We start from the raw sequence: 19254 nt of genomic DNA on the forward strand, positions 1-19254 counted from the left end.
GTTGGAAACCTTGGCAAGGGAGAGGGTTCTTGTACTTGTGTCCCACTTGTAGATTTCCCACAGGCTGGCCACTGCGAGAACAGAATGCTGGCCTAGACAGGACATTTGGCATGATCCAGCAAAGCTCTTCTTATGTTCTTATGTCCACTGCTCTGCAAATCCCCACCAGCTGTGGGCGGGAGTTCGGATTGTGGCTCTGTATATTTATAATGTTTTGCCCGCCTGCCAACTGAAGGTCCCAGGGCGGGTTGCAACAATCTAGTCATACAGTATAAAAACAAGGAAAACTCTGTATATATTGAACAAAACAGGTGGGACAAACAAGGTCATTCTAGCTACGCTAGGCATCAAGTTGCTGGACTGCAGCTCCCATCATCCTTGACAATTCGCTAAGACGGCTGGGGATGATGGGAGTTGTTGTCCATGAACGTCTGGAGATGCATAACTGAAGTGCACCCTTGTAGTGAATGAGACCATTGGCCTATTTAGTTCAACACTGGCTGTCCGCACTGGCTGTCATCGATTTTCCAGGGTCTCCAGCCCTACCTGGGGACACCAGAAATTGAACCCAAGGCCTTCAGAATGAAATGCAGATGCTCCACCACTGAGCTCTGGTCCTTCCCCAATTATTTTGTTGACTTGCCAATTATAGTTGTGTAATCAGGGTGAATTATCATTACTGGATCATATCAGTTTCCTGCTGCTTCCTTTTAAAAGCCGCTCCTTCCCATTTCTTATTACTCTTTTTCCAGGACTTCTTTCTTCCTGCAGTGAAGTTGGATGTGTGTGTGTGTGTGTCTGTGTGTCTGTAGCCTCCCTCCCTCCCTCTGTGCATTCAAAAGGACGATTACAAAAATTACTGCCACATAAGTGTTTACGTCTCAGTTCTCAGCACTTCAGAGAACTTAAGTTTCTCCTAAAGTGTTCTCGGAAAATGATATGCTACGTCCCACTTCCTGAACTCGTGGCCCTCTCCTCCCCCGCAGTAAACCAATCAACCTCCGGCTTAAAAGACAGCACCAACTTCTGCTTTGCTAGCCTGAAACAACGTGTTCCTGGCTCCTGATGATGTGGGTGGGGGCTTGATACTTGCTTACGTGGATTCTCACCTGAAAGGCAGTCCAAAGCATACAGAATTCAGCATGTCAAACCCAGCTCTCAAACACCGCTGTGATAAAGTCATCATTTATAAAGCAGCGTCCAGTATATCTGAAGGAGCGTCTCCACCCCCATCGGTCTACCCAGACACTGAGGTCCAGAGCCAAGGGCCTTCTGGCGGTTCCCTCACTGCGAGAAGCCAAGTTACAGGGAACCAGGCACAGGGCCTTCTCGGTAGTGGCACCCACCCTGTGGAATGCCCTCCCACCAGATGCCTTCTAAAAGTCTGGTAGTTGTTTTTCTCTTTGACATCTTTTCTCCTCCTCCTCCTCCTCCTCCTCCTCCTCCTCCTCCTCCTCCTCCTCTTCCTCGTCTTATTCCTCTTCTTCTTCCTCCTCTTCCTCTTCCTCTTCTGCCTCTAACTCTGGAGGCAGCCATCATAGCTAGTAGCTTCATTTTATAGGATCACACTGTAAAAAGGCTTAAGCCTAAGTAGTCCTCCTTAACTAATTTCTCGATTCAGTTTTCATCCTCTGAGATGGAGCCCTACATTTTGCTGCAATTGATGCACCCATCTTTGCTAACATAAAGGAGGAACGAACATTCTGCTTTTTCAGAATTTAAAGGGTCCCTTCTATCTCAAGATGGTTGGAAATTCAGATCTCTGAGCCCAGTCCTGGATCCTTGAGTTGCGGAATGCCACCTCTGAAATATTGAAATGGGCAGCCTTTGGATAATTAAAAGGCAGCAGGTTGCTGAAAAGCCGATTAACCTTCTGGCTGTCGAACGTCTCTGCTCAAACCTCTGGCCTGCTATGGAAACAGCAATACTGAAGCATCTCACCCTTTCATAATTCAATAATGGCTAAAAGCTCTCTATTCCCTGTCCAGGCAGATGAAAAATTGATGCAGACCAGATAGCAAAGTAGTTTACCAGGAACACAACCCATAAATCGGTTGATGGATAGTTTTGGGAGTAAACCAGTTTCGCAACTGTTTTCCATAGCCTTTTCTGAGTTGATGGCCTGACTCAATTTACACTTCAGGTGGGCACCTGGCAAAATGTTCCTCCAACTGCTCCTCACTTAGTTTCCAGATGACTTGGCAACCAAGATTGTGATGAATTAAGTGGGGCAGAAACTTTGGAGCAGAGAAGCACCTAGTGGTCAGCGAGAGATATCCCGACTAGCTATGTTAGATCAAAATCATGACTACCGTATTTTAAATACTTGTGGCTGGTTAATAGGGGATTGGCTCTCCTCCTCAACATATTTTGTGAGGTTTTACTCAACCCTAAAGGTAAAGGAACCCCTGACCATTAGGTCCAGTCGTGACCGACTCTGGGGTTGCAGCGCTCATCTCGCTTTATTGGCCGAGGGAGCCGGCGTACTGCTTCTGGGTCATATGGCCAGCATGACTAAGCCACTTCTGGCGAACCAGAGCAGCGCACAGAAACGCCGTTTACTTTCCCACCAGAGTGGTACCTATTTATCTACTTGCACTTTGATGTGCTTCCGAACTGCTAGGTTGGCAGGAGCAGGGACTGAGCAACGGGAGCTCACCCCGTTGCCGGGATTCATAGAATCATAGAGTTGGAAGAGACCACAAGGGCCATCGAGTCCACCCCCTGCCAAGCAGGAAACACCATCAGAGCACTCCTCACATATGGTTGTCAAGCCTCTGCTTAAAGACCTCCAAAGAAGGAGACTCCACCACACTCCTTGGCAGCAAATTCCACTGTTGAACAGCTCTTACTGTCAGGAAGTTCTTCCTAATGTTTAGGTGGAATTAGGTGGATTCGAACCACTGACCTTCTGATCAGCAAGTCCTAGGCTCAGTGGTTTAAGCCACAGCGCCACCCGTGTCCCTTACTCAACCCTAGCATACAAAAATGGAAAGACACTCCATCTTTTTAGTACGTACACACCTACAACTGTAACCATGGTATCTAGAAACTTAAAATAACAATAAAAGCAAAGATCCCCAGGATTCTGGTGAGCTATACACAACCATTCCTTGCTGGTGAAAGATTTCAAGTAGGGTCTCAAATTCTCTGTGTTGAATATTTTTTGTAAGCCATGCTAATTTATGTGACATTATTGAGTTGAGTTGCATGAAGTATTTTAATAGAATCATAGACTTGTAGACTTGGAAGGGACCCTGAGGATCATCTAGTCCAGGGGTCTGCAACCTTTAAGACAAAAAGAGCCACCTGGACCCGTTTCCGAAGGAAAAAAACAACTGGGAGCCGCAAAACTCGTCATTATAAAAATAACTTTTTTGTCACTTTTTTATTATTTCTTTGTTTGACCCCTCAGAATTACTCCTCCTCATAGAAATAAATGTTAAATTAACAAGTTACCTTTTTTTGTGTGTGTGTGTTCTTCACTCCCCTTCAAAACAGTGACCAGCGTACATGCCCCTTACAATATAGCGGGCGGGCGGGAAGGTGACGTCGGGACGGTGCGTGACTAACGCACGCACCGGCCCCATGCGACGTCACAGCCAGTACAGCGCCCGCCACAGTGGGGAGTGTCAGGGCGCACATTGCGTCTCCTCCCCTCGCTAGTATCCGCCCCGGAGCCGCGGCAAAGGTGTAAAAGAGCCACATGCGGCTCCGGAGCTGCGGGTTGCAGACCCCTGGTCTAGTCCAACCCCCTGCAATGCAGGACTTATGCAGCTGTCCCATACAGGGACTGAACAAATGTTCTCCTTGTTCTCTTATTCTACATGTTAAGTCTGCAAGCTGTGCATATTCTGTCAACTTAAGCTGCCATTCTTCTTTGGTTAGGACCTCGCTCGTTTTCCATTTTGGGGCTAACGAAACAATCAGCACCATGTTCTAACCAACTGAGCTACCCTGTTTTGATTGCTTAATGCTTATTTTTCCCATTTAGAATCCAAAATTCTTTGCTCCTTTTTTCTTGTTGTTTCCGTCCTGGATTAGGGAGAAGAACCTGGGGCTCACAGAATGTTAAGGAGCTCAATGGACACTGAAAATGAGTCATTGAGACCTATGGGAATTGGCCCTGAAGCTTAACAAGAACAGATCTTTATCCTCCTGCTAGAACTCATGGAGAGAACTAGAACTCCTTAACATGGTCTCGCAGGTAATCTGGAACCATGTTGTTAAGGGCTTGGTATACTAATAACAACAACTTGAACTTGGCTTGGTAGCATAATGTCATTTTGTATAATGTATTTAATTTGGTTTTTATATATTGCATTTAATTTTGCTTGATTACCTTTACAAGCTTTTTTAAACAAAAAGCAGCATATCGTTAAAACAAATAAATTTATGCATAAATAAATAATATAAAAAGGTAAAGGTACCCCTGCCCGTACGGGCCAGTCTTGTCAGACTCTAGGGTTGTGCGCTCATCTCACTTAAGAGGCCGGGAGCCAGCGCTGTCCGAAGACACTTCCGGGTCACGTGGCGAGCCAGCACCAGCACAGCACACGGAAACGCCGTTTACCTTCCCGCTATAAAGCGGTACCTATTTATCTACTTGCACTTTTTAGGGGTGCTTTCGAACTGCTAGGTGGGCAGGAGCTGGGACCGAAAGACGGGAGCTCACCCCGCCACGGGGATTCGAACCGCCGACCATACGATCGGCAAGTCCTTAGCACTGAGGTTTTACCCACAGCGCCACCCAGCGTTTTAAAAAAAATGTCTGTTTTGGTACCACAGTCTTTTGTAGTAAGTCATTTTGTGGATTATATTCCCTCTGCTGTAGTCACTTTCTCACTCCTCTCATGGCGGCAACTGAGCTTCATATTTCCAGTAACTCACTACCGATATAGTTGGTTTTGATACTTAGTATATTCCCTAGCTTTTCATACCAGGAAAAATAAACAGGGATGCAGCTACTGCTCTGAAAGATCAGATAATAAGGGGGTCCGTTTTTGTCTGACCTCTCTGAGCAGTAATTGCATCCTTGTTTATTTTCCTAGTATGAAAGGTCTTGTAATCAGCCTTAGTAAAGACTGAAACTAAGTATTAAAAGCAGCTTTAATGAGGACCCTTTTGTTTGGGGGTCCACATTAAAAGCTGTGCAAATTCAAACAAGCAAATGAATGAGAACAGGATTATCTTAATAACCACAAAATACTTTGCCAGCCATCGCATAAGAAAACCCTCCAGCAAATCGTGGGACATTATTACAGTGGAACCAACGATTCATGTTTTGCTAGATAATTTGCTAGAGAAACTCTGTGAGATCATTTCCTTTGTCTGCCTTGGCAGGAAGCTGTAACGCTGCCAACTTCCTGCCTGGGCTGCCTCTTCTTGCTCTATCATGCTCCAAGCTGATAATCTGATTTATGCACTAGCATAAGTCACAAATGGAGCAAAGCTGGCCAAACATTAGGGTTGCCATATGTCTGGGAAAACCTGGACATGTCCTCTTTTGGGGAGTCAACATTCCCATCCAGGTGGATTTTTACATTTTAAAGGAAATGTCTGGGTTTTTTTGGGTCCGGTTTTTTTTGAGCGGCTCAGGCTTGGGCTTGGGCTGCTCTGCTGCCAGCCCGAGCTGGGGAAAGAAGCACATAGGCGTGGCAGCGATGGCCCCGTGCGCCTCCTTCCCCAGCTTGGGCTGGCAGCGGCTTGGGCTGTCCTCCTTTATTGCTCTTCAAGATATGGCAACCCTAGAAAATGTGTGCCAAGGGTCAGGTTCCAAAATCACACCTTACTATCGTTGGCATCTGTCTGGTCTCAAGACACAACTGAAATACTTTATTGTCACTTGTACAACTTGTATACAGTGAGATTACACAAGCACCCTCCACTCAGCTTTCTTAGTCTTAATTCCCCTCGTTTACTGACGCACACCCAACAAACCCACAAGTCAGTTTCCCTGTTGTTATCTTTTCATTCAGCAGCCTAACAGCCCATGGATAGAAGCTGTTCTTTACCCTGTTGGTGCGACTAATCATGCTTCTATATTTTCTGCCCGAGGGCAGGAGATCAAGAAAGTGCCAGCGAGGGTGTGACTCATCCCTGAGGATTTTCCTCACTCTCCTGAGGCAACGTTCTTCTGCTATTTCATCCAGCGGATTCACGGGACAGCCCATAATATCTTGTGCTGTATTCACCACCCTCTGTAGGCACTTCCTATCAGTTGATGTCAAACCAGCGTCCCACACCGTGATGCACTATGAAAGGAAGGGATAATGATTTTTGGAGTGGAAAAATAAGAGAGGAAGGATCATTTTATTGCTGTTAATATATTTCCATGACTACACAATGGAGTGCACCTCCAGGGGTGAAGTCAAGCCGTCGGAGAATCACAGCGCCTGCTGTGGCTGCAGAGACCCGTAACTTATAGCTGCTACCTGCTGTGTTGATTTTGCTGCGTTTGTAGCACTGAAGTGACCTCCCTGGGGTGGGAGCCTGGGCAGTGTGTCTGGAAGAAGAAGAAGAAGAAGAAGAAGAAGAAGAAGAAGAAGAAGAAGAAGAAGAAGAAGAAGAGGAGTTTGGATTTGATATCCCGCTTTATCACTACCCTAAGGAGTCTCAAAGCGGCTAACATTCTCCTTTCCTTCCCCCCCCTCACAACAAACACTCTGTGAGGTGAGTGGGGCTGAGAGACTTCAGAGAAGTGTGACTAGCCCAAGGTCACCCAGCAGCTGCATGTGGAGGAGCAGAGAAGCGAACCCGGTTCACCAGATTACGAGTCCACCGCTCTTAACCACTACACCACACTGGCTCTCTGGAGGTCCTGGGCTGCCTAGACGGCAAGACTCCTCTCTCGGCCTCACTGATGTGGTCCAAAGTAAAGCACAGCAATACATCGGGCAGCTTACTGTACTGTGGACATTGATTTAGGGGCAGAAGATGAGCCTACATGATCAGGCCAATGGCCCATCTAGTCCAGAATCCTGTTACCACAGAGGCCAACCAGGTGTCCATGAGAAACCAGCAAGCGGAACCCAAGCACGAGAGCATTTTTGCTTCCTGTGGTTCTTAGCAACTGGAATTCAGAATCATTGCGGCCTCCTTCAGTGAAGTCAAAGCAAGCCATCTATGATAGCCTTGCCCTCCTTTAGTGGGAGGAACTGTTTGCAGGCTGCGAGCTCTTTCCACGACAGTTTTTCAGGCTGCGAGCTCTTTTGTGGCTCAGAGCCGGTCACCCAGAGCAGCGGCGATGAGGCAGTTTGTGGCTTCATTCCAAAGACTGCCGCAGACGTCGAGTGCAACTGAAGCTGGAAATAAACGAGTCTCGGCTGCTTGCCTTGAAGATGCAGGAGCGTGACAGAAGGCCCATTATGAAGGCCTCTTCACCCAAACCTGTTACTTCATTACCAGCCAATTAGCCTGGCTGCCGGTGACCCTCTTGAAGCCCACACAGTTCAGATGTGTCATAATGAATGTCAAGATGAGAATGGAGGACTTGAACGTGACTCTATAGGTACTGTCCAAATAGAATCAAAGAATTGAAGAGCTGGTTTTCGTTGGCTGCGAGAGAATTCTTTTCTTTTTTGAGGGCATGGTTGGTTGCCTTCAGTCGACGGCAGTGAGTTTTGTTTTCCTTGTGTGAAGGGGAAGGAGGTTGTCGGGTCAAATTAGCCATATTGATTTGTATAATAATAATAATAATAATAATAATAATAATAATAATAATAAAAGTAATATTAATTTTTATTTATGCCCTGCCCTCCCTGGCCAAAGCAGGGCTCAGGGTGGCTAACACCAATAAAATCACAGCAAAAACATAATAGGGGAAAAAACACAATTTAAAATACAGGTTAAAATGCAATTTAAAATACAGCCTCATTTTAAAAGTAGCCCATAGAACAAAACCGTAAGGGGAGGGAAATATGAGGGTCAGACTAAGTCCAAACCAAAGGCCAGGCGGAACAGCTCTGTCTTGCAGGCCCTGCGGAAAGATGTCAAGTCCCGCAGGGCCCTAGTCTCTTGTGCAGAGCGTTCCACCAAGTTGGGGCCAGTACTGAAAAGACCCTGGCCCTAGTTGAGAGCAATCTAACCACCTTGCGACCTGGGACCTCCAAAGTGTTGTCATTTGTGGACCTTAAGGTCCTCCACAAGGCATACCAGGAGAGGTGGTCCCGTAGGTACATGGGTCCTAGGCCAGAGTCAGGGTTTTTTTGTTGCTGTTTTCTTGTTGGGCTGTGGACACCGTGGTGAAGCCTTCCTGTTTTGTTTGCCCCCGTGCTAGTTTCAGTGGTACTAGGGGTCCATGCTCCCTCCCTCCTCTAGTTAGGATATTCCTAGACGCTGAAAGTAGGTGGCTTACAAGTTCTTTGTAGTGGAATGAGGGGAAAGAGGGCATTCACTGCAGAGCTCACGTAGTGAGAGAACATCAGAGAAGTACAAGAAGTGACAAAGAAATTCCTTTGTTTTAGGAAGTATTAGACGAGAGAGCTGCCCCTTTCTTTCCAAGGCAGAAAAAATACCGGAGCTTGAGAACAACCATTAAAAGATTAAAATTACCTCTTGCTGGTTGCTCCCATCTTGGAGGAATAGGAATAATTTTGCAATAATGTCGAGAAAGAGAAAGGAAGAGAAACCTGACTCATTTTTAAGAATTCATAACTCTTTGATGGGGAGGCCGGCCTGGGTGTAAAAAGGATGAGGATAGCTGGCTTAAACCCAATCGTATCTGCCAGCAAAACCCCCAACCTGAAAATAAATGGGGAAGGGATAATGATTTTTGGAGTGGAAAATGAGAGAGGAAGGATAGTTTTATTGCTGTTAATATATTTCCATGACTACACATCTCTTCTCTAAAGCAATCTTATGTAAGCACTTTTCAGAGATGGTTACCAAGGAGCGTATATTACCTGAAGCAACTTCCCAATTGTCTTTTTGGCACCTGCTAAAGATGTTTCTTTATCAACAAGCTTCCTAAAATCTATAATATCTTGGATTGGAATTGATTTTATGCTATTGTTGCTTGAAACTGTTTTTTATATTTATACTTGTGTGCGTGTGGGTTTGTGTGTGTGTTTTTTTTTAAAAAACATGAACTCACAGAGTTGGAAGGGATCCCCCTAGGTCATCTAGTCCAACCCCCTGCAATGCAGGAATCTCAACTCAAGCATCCATGAAAGATAGCCATCCAATCTCTGCTTTATATATATGTAGGTGAGATATATATATATATATATATATATATATATATATGAAGTGATTCATAAATGAAATAAGTGATACAGTTGGGAATCTATTCTGCATTGAGCTCTGGCTGGCTGGTGGAGTTTGGGTGAATTTTGGTTGAAATGCTTCCTCTCCAAATGAGTCAGTGACACACCAATTTATTTTTTAAATATTTGCCAAAGTACTAGTGACAACAAGGGCAGTGATGACTAAATGGTATGCAGCTCAGGACCCCTATATCTCAAGGGCTGCCTCTCCCCATGTGAACCAACCCGGATTCTGCATTGCAGGGGGTTGGACTATATAATTCTTGGGCCCCTTCCAACTCTATGATTCTTCAAGTACCCCTGTGATGTTAACATGAGAGTGCTGGAGGTGAAATACAGTGGTGCCTCGCAAGACGAAATTAATCCGTTCTGCGAGTCTCTTCGTCTTGCGGTTTTTTCGTCTTGCGAAGCATGGCTATTAGCGGCTTAGCGGCTTAGCGGCTATTAACGGCTTAGTGGCTTTAAGAAAAAGGAAACAAACTCGCAAGAACTCGCAAGACGTTTCGTCTTGCGAAGCAAGCCCATAGGGAAATTTGTCTTGCGGAACGACTCAAAAAACGCAAAACCCTTTCGTCTAGCGAGTTTTTCGTCTTGCGAGGCATTCGTCTTGCGGGGCACCACTGTAGTTAAACAGGTTACCCAATCAGAACCCAGGGGGGTGGAGTCAGAGCGACTATAAAACCAGTTCTGGGAGGGGTGAAGGGGGGAGTTGGGTGGTTGGTTGGAGTGGGAGTGAATTGGGATAGAGTCTATGGGTAGGTTGGGTTAGTGTAGCGAAATAAGCTGAGTCAGGAACAGTTAGGAGCTAGAAAGACGAGTAAATATCTGAGAGGTGGTCTAGTGAGTGAGAGCAGGTAGCGGAGGTTATAGGTCTGGATAGGCAACCCACGATTGTAATGGACCGATACCGTTTATGAAACCACACACTTGTTAAACTGCAATAAATAAACAGAAGTTTATGTTCCAATTTAACCCTGACTGGACTCAGTGTTGTACCAGGTAGGGCCTGGGTGGCGGCAGCGAGAAATAAAGTGGTGGCACAGGGATCAATAGACGGTGAAATGTCTGGGGACCCTGTATGAATGCCACAACCCCCTCGGACACGACTAAACGACTAAACAACAACTAATATGCAGTTGAATATTGAATCAGAAGGACCATGGAAGGGATGGGGAGAAGACAGGAGATTCAGAGTAATCTCGATATTTGGAGTATGTATGTTTTTTGTTGTTGCATGTTTATTTTTTTGGGAAAATAATAAAAAGATTATAATATTTAAAAATGACAGTGACGCATGTCAAGATTTCTTAGTCGGATCACCGAGTTAATCAAATTGAAGGAATGCAAATCCTCTTCCTCTCTTACCCTTGTTTTGCTTTCCTCCTACAGCTTAAGGTCACTGAGTCCTTAGATCCTTTTAAATTCACAATAGTTTTGTTTTACTCAATGCTATATTTGAATTGCAAGAGACACAGAGAGAGAGAGATGGAGAGAAAGCAAGAGATCATGCAGAGTGGCAATTCTGGTACAAGCGAGGAACCACCACCTTTAGACCTGAGGATTCCAGAAGTTAAGAAGCAGACACTGATTTTTTGGTTGTGTGTGTGTCAGATGGTAAATCGAATGCTCAGCTACAGCTGCTAATCTCTGCTCCATCTTTATATACCTCTGTGGTAGGAAACCTCAGGACAGGGGCAGGTTGTGGCCCTCCACCCCTCTCTATCTGGCCCACAGGTCTCTCCTGAGGCCACACCCCTTTCCCAGCCACACCCTCGACTAGCCCTGCATCGCATCATTTCCTTCCCCAAGGCTGCAATGTGTCCTGACTGAGAAATCTGACTCTTGCCTGAATGGAGGGGCATGTGAAACTAGCAGTACACGTGAAAAGGATCTAGGGGACTTGGTGGACCACAAGCTTAACGAGAGTCAACAGTGTGATGCAGCAGCAAAAAAAAAAAAAAAGCTTATGTTGTTCTAGGCTGCATCAACAGAAGTCTAGAGTCCAGATCAAAGGAAGTAATAGTACCACTCTGTTCTGCCCTGGTCACTGCAGTTTGAGATGGAGATGTGCAGAGGATGTGCGTAGAGGAGGGTGACCAACACGATCAAGGCTCTGGAAACCAAGTCTTATGAGCAATGGTTGAAGGAGCTGGTCTCCTGTTCTGGAGGGCAGGACTCAAACCAATGGTTGAAAGTTACAAGAAAGGAGATTCTGATAAACATCAGGACTGTGAGAGCTTTTCAGCAGTGGAATGGTCTCCTGCGAGAGGTTGTGGACTCTCCTTCCTTGGAGGTTTTAAAACAGAGGTTGGATGGTCATCTATCATGGATGCTTTAGCTGAGATTCCTGCATTGCAGGAGGTTGGACTAGAGCAGGCATAGGCAAACTCGGCCCTCCAGATGTTTTGGGACTACAGTTCCCATCATCCCTTACCACTGGTCCTGCTAGCTAGGGACCATGGGAGTTGTAGTCCCAAAACTTCTGGAGGGCCGAGTTTGCCTATGCTTGGACTAGAGGACCCTTGGTGTCTCTTCCAATTATATGATTCTGTGTGTGTGTGTAGACACTAGCCTAGTGCCCAAAGGTCCTGAGAGCACTGCCAGTCAGAGGAGACAACAGCAGACTAGCTGGACCCATTGTTATAGGACCTCATACTGAATCAGACCATTACTCCACCTAGATCAATGTCCTCCACACTGACTAGCAATGGCTTTAGAAGTTTTCTGACAGCGAGTATTTTCCCAGCCCTACTTAGAAGTGTTGGGGATTGAATGTGGGGCGTCTGCACTCAGAACAGATGCTGAAGCACTGAGCTACAGCCAGATCTGTATATAAGACTGTTTTCTAAGCATGGTTCAGAATACAGCCTACCTGAGACACAGCAACAACGCAGTCAGCTTCAGGGAGTGACAAACAAGTTCTTTAACAGGTTTTGCATCTCCCCATCACCTCCACGAACCCCTTTAAATCCCCAAGTAAATTTGATCAAGATATTTAGGACGGATCAGTAAATCATTTCATCTGGGTCACTGTCGACCTGACTGAAACAGGCAGCCTTCATCATCATTACTTGGCGAGTCTCTTAGCACCCAGGTCGAAGATGAGCAAGAAGGAATTAATCTTGCATCCTGTCATTCCAGCAGATCAAGAAGTCTCTTTGCAATTACGGAACTAGTGGAGCAGAGCAATGCGCACCGCATAAGAGGTCTCTGATGTTTTTATTGGGCCCTGAAGATGAGTAACTTGCCTCTCCAAATGTTGAAAACTCATTAGCTGGTGTGGACAGGGATGAGGATGTAAAAATAACTCGGCAATAAATAATTCAGCCCGTTAAGCCGAGATGGAAACTCATAAAATCACTGAGTAAAACTGGGAATGCTGACACAACAATTCCCCGACATGCACTGAATGCAGAAATTGCATCGTTCCTACCTTTTGTCTCAAAAGAGGATGGCACCTAGGACCCAAAACACTTTGATGTCTTTTTCAAAGACCCAAGGGCAAAGTGCCCCTGAGCATATGCAGAGTGGCTCTCCTTTGGGAAGGAGATGCTCATTCACCTTAGTAGGGCTACTGAAGAATCTGCTGCCCTTTATCAAATCAAATATCCTTTATTAGGCATAGCAAACCACACATTATCAAACAGACACCGCATACAAATTGTGCAAAATACAAGCTCAACATAACAAGGTTTGTCCCAGTCAGATCTTTAACTCCAGAGAAAATCAATTTGCATAAATAATACAATCCAACATTACCACATCACCAATCAATTAAGAACCACTAAATCTCTTTATAATGGCCCAGTCTTTCTACATGGACGGCATTCAAAAATTCAGCCACTATTAAAGTAATTTGATCATTCCTGTCTGAAAGCAGGTCCTGAACTGTTGGTGCTGTCCTTTATCTCTGGACCTCAGGTTACTTGCCTCGCAGAATCAGTCCCCTGCTTCCCAGAACCTGCTGTGTTTGAGCAATAATATTAGGCCAAGTAGTCCAGAGCGAATTCAGAAGGAGCTTGCAGGGCCATGATCAGGCACTATCCATACATGCACAAAGGCCCCACATGGTTCCAGACCCTCCAAGGACTCAGCTACATTAGCAAAGAAACAGCAATTTGAATGCGTTATAAACATGCAACAGCAGATGGCACCAGAGAGCATGGAGATTATTCCCCCTTATAATGATCACATTTCTGACTTATTTATAGTGTTTTTCCTCCCTGTGTGTAGATCCACCCCAAGTGTCCCTATTTTCCAGGAAATGTCCTGGATTCACAAAAGACACCCCAAGACACCCCGGGTTCTGATTTGTTCCTGGAATGTCCCCCACCCCTTTTAAGGTAAAGGCGGGTGGCGCTGTGGGTTAAACCACAGAGCCTAGGACTTGCCGATCAGAAGGTTGGCGGTTCGAATCCCCGCAACGGAGTGAGCTCCCATTGCTTGGTCCCTGCTCCTACCCACCTAGCAGTTCGAAAGCACATCAAAGTGCAAGTAGATAAATAGGTACCACTCCGGCGGGAAGGTAAACGGCGTTTCCGTGCGCTGCTCTGGTTCGCCAGAAGCGGCTTAGTCATACTCGACCCCTGACCATTAGGTACAGTCGTGGCCAACTCTGGGGTTGCGGCGCTCATCTCGCTTTACTGGTTGAGGGAGCCGGCATACAGCTTCCGGGTCATGTGGCCAGCATGACTAAGCTGCTTCTGGCGAACCAGAGCAGCACATGGAAACGCCGTTTACCTTCCCGCCGGAGCGGTACCTATTTATCTACTTGCACTTTGATGTGCTTTCGAACTGCTAGGTTGGCAGAAGCAGGGACCGAGCAACGGGAGCTCACCCCGTCGCAGGGATTCGAACCGCCAGCCTTCTGATTGGCAAGTCCTAGGCTCTGTGGTTTAATCCACAGCGCCACCTGCGTCCCCCACCCTTTTTAGGACGTCCCTATTTTCATCAGAGAAATGCTGGAGGGTATGGAGTTCTGCAACTACCGAGCCAAGGAGTTAAGTAACTCTGCATCCTTTAGAAGACACCTGATGGCAGACCTGTATATGTACCGTATTGGCCCAAATATAAGCTACACCCGAATATAAATCACACCTTTAAAATTCAAGGGGGGGGGGGAGAAAAAGACAATACCCGAATATAAGCCGCTCCCTTAAAATTCTGCAGGCACTCATACCTGTTCCGTTTTACCGTATGTCTCTTTCAGCAGCGATATCGTAAAAGCCAATTTTTGTAAGGTCGCAAATTTAAGCCACCCTTTAACTTTACATGGTCGGAATTTGGAAAAAAAGTGAGGCTTATATTCAGGCCAATACGTTAAGTTTTTTTTAATGTTTAATGTTTTATTATGTTTTTATATATGTTGGAAGCTACCCAGAGTTGCCAAGGCAACCCAGTCAGATGGGGGGGGGGGTGCAATTATTATTTTTTTGTTGGAGGGAATGTGGTTCGCATTTCAGTTTCTTCCATGCATTTTATGCTTCCAAGCAAACAGCCCACCCACCTCCCTAGTTGACACACTTTGCTCAGGCCAGAATAGAAGATTGAAGCCTAACAGAAAACAAGAACCTTGCGTTACATACATGCATGAGCCAAACTTGAGCTTTTTACCTCCAATTTTCCTTTTCAAACCTCTTTCCCTTGAACCGCTGTCTTGCTTTAACCTGTCACCAGATAACCCCTACTTGTGAACCTGGTGAAAACCAGAATTCCCAACACGATTGCTAGAGGTTCTTTAGAGAAGCAGAGAGAATTTCTTTGGGCAAGAACTGAAGTCTACCCCTTGCTCTCATTGGAGGATTCACGCTTGATGTTTGTTTCATGATTTTCTTTGGTCTTCCGTTTCTTCTTGCTTTCGGGAGAAAGCGAATCCCCAGATTTCAGGCCTTGCATTATTCAGCAGGTGCAATGCTATCGGCAAACACAGCTGCCAGCCTCTGGCAAAATGCACCCAGCAGAGAACAGGTCTGTCTTGGCAGTTTGAGTGACTGGGTCCATACCTGGAAAAAGCATCTTCTCCTGTAGGCTCAGAGCGAAGAAGGCAGGTGAGGCAGCAATTGGCAGAGCTGGGGAATATCTATCAGCACGAGGGACCTGTTTCTTATGGGAAACTTTGTGAGGCCTGCATGCCAGTGATGGACAGGGCCAGAGGCAAAATTGGAAGGTTCTGTAACCTGCGGAACTCCCCGCCACACTGTCTCCCCTTTAGCCAATGACAAGGGGGCAGTAAGTGGAAAGAGGCAGTTTATTTTGAAGTTGCAACATCAACGACTCAGTGGAATGATTTCCCGATGCCCGAGTGAGGAATACAGATTTCAATGCACAATATTGTCGGGAATCAAGCCTTTATCAGGAGAAACTGGCCACTCTCCAGGCACCCGGCTTGATCTCCTGTTGACCTCCCTGTCTGCATTTCCCAGCAGGATCCAGGCAGAGGTCGTGATAGGCGATCCTTCTCAGAGTGAGAAGAACACCCCCTCTCTTTCCTGCCCCCCCCCCAGGCAGGGGAAAGAGATAGACAGAAACATATTTACATGCCTTTATTTCTGTCTTTGCTGCGTTACAAAAATCATGACTGCTCTCTTCAAGCTTCAGCAGTCGAGAGACAAACTCCACCTGTACTTCCTGTACAGCTCATATTACACTCTGAGTTAATTCCGGTGCCCTCTGCACTGTGAATTGACTGTCCCTCTGTTTCCCACGGAACAGTCCCAACATTCCCATTATGTTTTGCTTTCAAGCTACCAGCAGCTCGCGGCCGCATTGCTTCAATATCGTAACAAATATATGCTGTTTGCTCTTATGCTGTACCCATTGTCCCACCCTCCAGACCCCTCTGATTGGTGGAAAAGGTCTATATCAGCACAATCTATGTTTTGTCTACATTGTTGTTGTTTAGTCATTTAGTCATGTCCGACTCTTTGTGACCCCCTGGACCAGAGCACGCCAGGCACTCCTGTCTTCCACTGCCTCCTGCAGTTTGGTCAAACTCATGCTGGTAGCTTCGAGAACATTGTCCAACCATCTCGTCCTCTGTTGTCCCCTTCTCCTTGTGCCCTCCATCTTTCCCAACATCAGGGTCTTTTCCAGGGAGTCTTCTCTTCTCATGAGGTGGCCAAAGTATTGGAGCCTCAGCTTCAGGATCTGTCCTTCCAGTGAGCACTCAGGGCTGATTTCCTTCAGAATGGATAGGTTTGATCTTCTTGCAGTCCATGGGACTCTCAAGAGTCTCCTTCAGCACCATAATTCAAAAGCATCAGTTCTTCAGCAATCAGCCTTCTTTATGGCCCAGCTCTCACTTCCATACATCACTACTTTATATGCCTGTTGTCTTTGTCCATGGAGTTTTCTTGGCAGGAATACTGGAGTGGCTTGCCGGTTCCTGTTCCAGGTGGATCACGTTTGGTCAAAACTCTCCACTATGACCTGTCCATCTTGGGTGGCCCTGCACTGCATAGCTCATAGCTTCTCTGAGTTATTCAAGCCCCTTCGCCACAGCAAGGCAGTGATCCATGAAGGAGTAATAAAGTAATATCCCTAAACAAATCATAGCTGGGTTTGGGGAGAAGTCTAAACAAGTCTGATTTGGGGATGTTTTCAGATTCCTGCCTCAACCCAAACTGTGAAATAATAAGCTTTTAATGGGAAGCAGCTGTTCTATGAAAGTTTATTAAAAATCCACAGTAGGGCCATAGGACTCAGCGGCAGATGGAGGCAACAGATGCAACTGGGTAGCCCATTATCTCATCCTTTGGCAAGCTGGCTTGGATACTGCTTTCCTGAAGCCAACAGACATGATCACCCTGCTTGCCGGCGCTTCTGGGTGAATATCACTGGAGATCCAGATTCATTTTGGGATCAGATATTGACCCTAGGGTGTCTGGAGTCCAACCGAGATTGAATTGGGGGAGTGGCAGGATGAAAGCCCCTAAATCTGGTCAAATATTTGGGCAGTTTTACAATGATGTGGCATTTCTCCTTGGATGTGTAAAGGGGCCTAAACCTGAGTCAGGCCACTGGGCCAACCTGGCCAGGACTGTTGACTGAAACTGACAGCATCAGTTGTCCAGGTCTTAAGACGGGGATCTTTCCCTCTTCTACTACATGGGGCTCCACAAGGCGAGAGAATAGCAGGAATAAGTTCTGCACTATTCCTGGGATGGGCCAGAGTCTTAGACAGCCACTGCCAGTCTGTGCAGGCAGTATTGAGCAAGAAGGACCAGTCTAAGTCAATGTAAAACGGCTTCCGGTAGGATGCAGTCAATGCTAATCCGACTCCGAGTAGACCCATTGAAATTAATCATTGGTGCTGACTTTTAAAGCCCTAAACGGCCTCATCCCAGTATACCTGAAGGAGTGTCTCCACCCCCATTGTTCAGCCCAGACACCGAGGTCCAGCGCCGAGGGTCTTCTGTCGGTTCCCTCACTGTGAGAAGCCAAGTTACAGGGAACCAGGCAGAGGGCCTTCTTGGTGGTGGTGCCCACCCTGTGGAACACCCTCCCATCAGGTGTCAAGGAAATAAACAACTATATGATTTTTAGAAGACATCTGAAGGCAGCCCTGTTTAGGGTAGTTTTAAATGTTTGATGTTGTATTGTGCTTTTAATTCTGTTGGGAGCCGCCCAGAGTGGCTGGGGAAACCCAGCCAGATGGGTGGGGAATAAGTAACAAATAATAATAATAATAATAATAATAATAATAATAATAATAATAGAGAAGTTGTGAGATTTGGAGAATGTCCACATACAGTATGACTTTATTGATGTGTGTTTATTTGTACATTTTATTTGTAAAACTAATAAAACGTCTTGGAAAAAAAAAAGAAATTAATTGACATGGCTAACACAGATCTATTAAGTTCTGTGGGTCTACTCTGAGTACAAGTTAGTGGGCTATGTCCTGGTGTTGCCATTTTATTTCTTTAGAACATTTCTTAATTCTTTGTAGTCAAAAGAACCTCAAAGCAATGTACAAAACAGAAGTCAATGCAATATATTAGTACCAGATAAAAACCCATTAGAATAACATTAAAATGTTCCAAACCGAACCATAAATAGGCCAGGATTATCCTTTTGGGAAGACCTGGTGGAATTACAGTGTCTTCTACGGGGAAAGAAGCCAGCCGGATTTCAATATCCTTTCTGAAGCAAACACAACATCTGGCAAAGTTGAGTCATTTGTTTGGGCCCTGGATGAGCATGTGTTTGCTGATGAAAAAGAGGAAAATGAGAGAGAGAGAGAGAGAGAGAGAGAGAGAGAGAGAGAGAGAGAGATTGGTGCTTGGAATTCTAAATAAAGGGATTTCTAAAAGAAAGCAGCTGACGGATGGCTTCACCCTTTACACAGGTGTAGAGATGGCAAAAGGATTCTGAGCTGGTCAAACTCCAGATCAGGATGCAAAGATATTACTGTGTGAGTGTGACTTGGAGGAGGAAATCTTTACTACACAAAGTGAAAGCAGCTATAGCAGCCACTTTGAAAAAGCAAAATATCCTCCCCATGTCTTTGCAAATGCACTGAAAAACACATTCAAGAAAAGGATCAGAGAAAGCAGGAGCTCTCTCCCAATTCCTTAGTGACAGGAGGGGCAGGCGGGGCTGGCAGCTGGGGCAGCAGCATCCCTTGTGGAAGTTTTCTGGTATCCCAGGGGTGGAACATCTCTCTGGCAACCCTCTTGAATCTCCTCCCAGGATCCACCTCCTGACCCTCCTCATCAACAGCTCCCTCTGCCAGTTCTGACATTTCTTAAGGTGCCATCGCTGCAACCCTCACTGTGCTCAGGCCCTCCTCCAGGTCACCTAGCTCCAACTCTCTGCCTCCATCTCTTTGGGATCCACCCACACCTTCATGGCAGCTCCACAGAGATCACGACTACTTCCAAGGAGGACAAGGACCTCCCATGACTAGATTAACACAACCTTCCTCTCTCCCACTCACACTGCAGGTGTGATTTGTTGCTTGCTAGTTACAAACCAGCAATTATCC

Source organism: Podarcis pityusensis (genome assembly GCF_964106645.2).
Source record: "Podarcis pityusensis genome assembly, chromosome: 6".
Taxonomy (NCBI): domain Eukaryota; kingdom Metazoa; phylum Chordata; class Lepidosauria; order Squamata; family Lacertidae; genus Podarcis; species Podarcis pityusensis.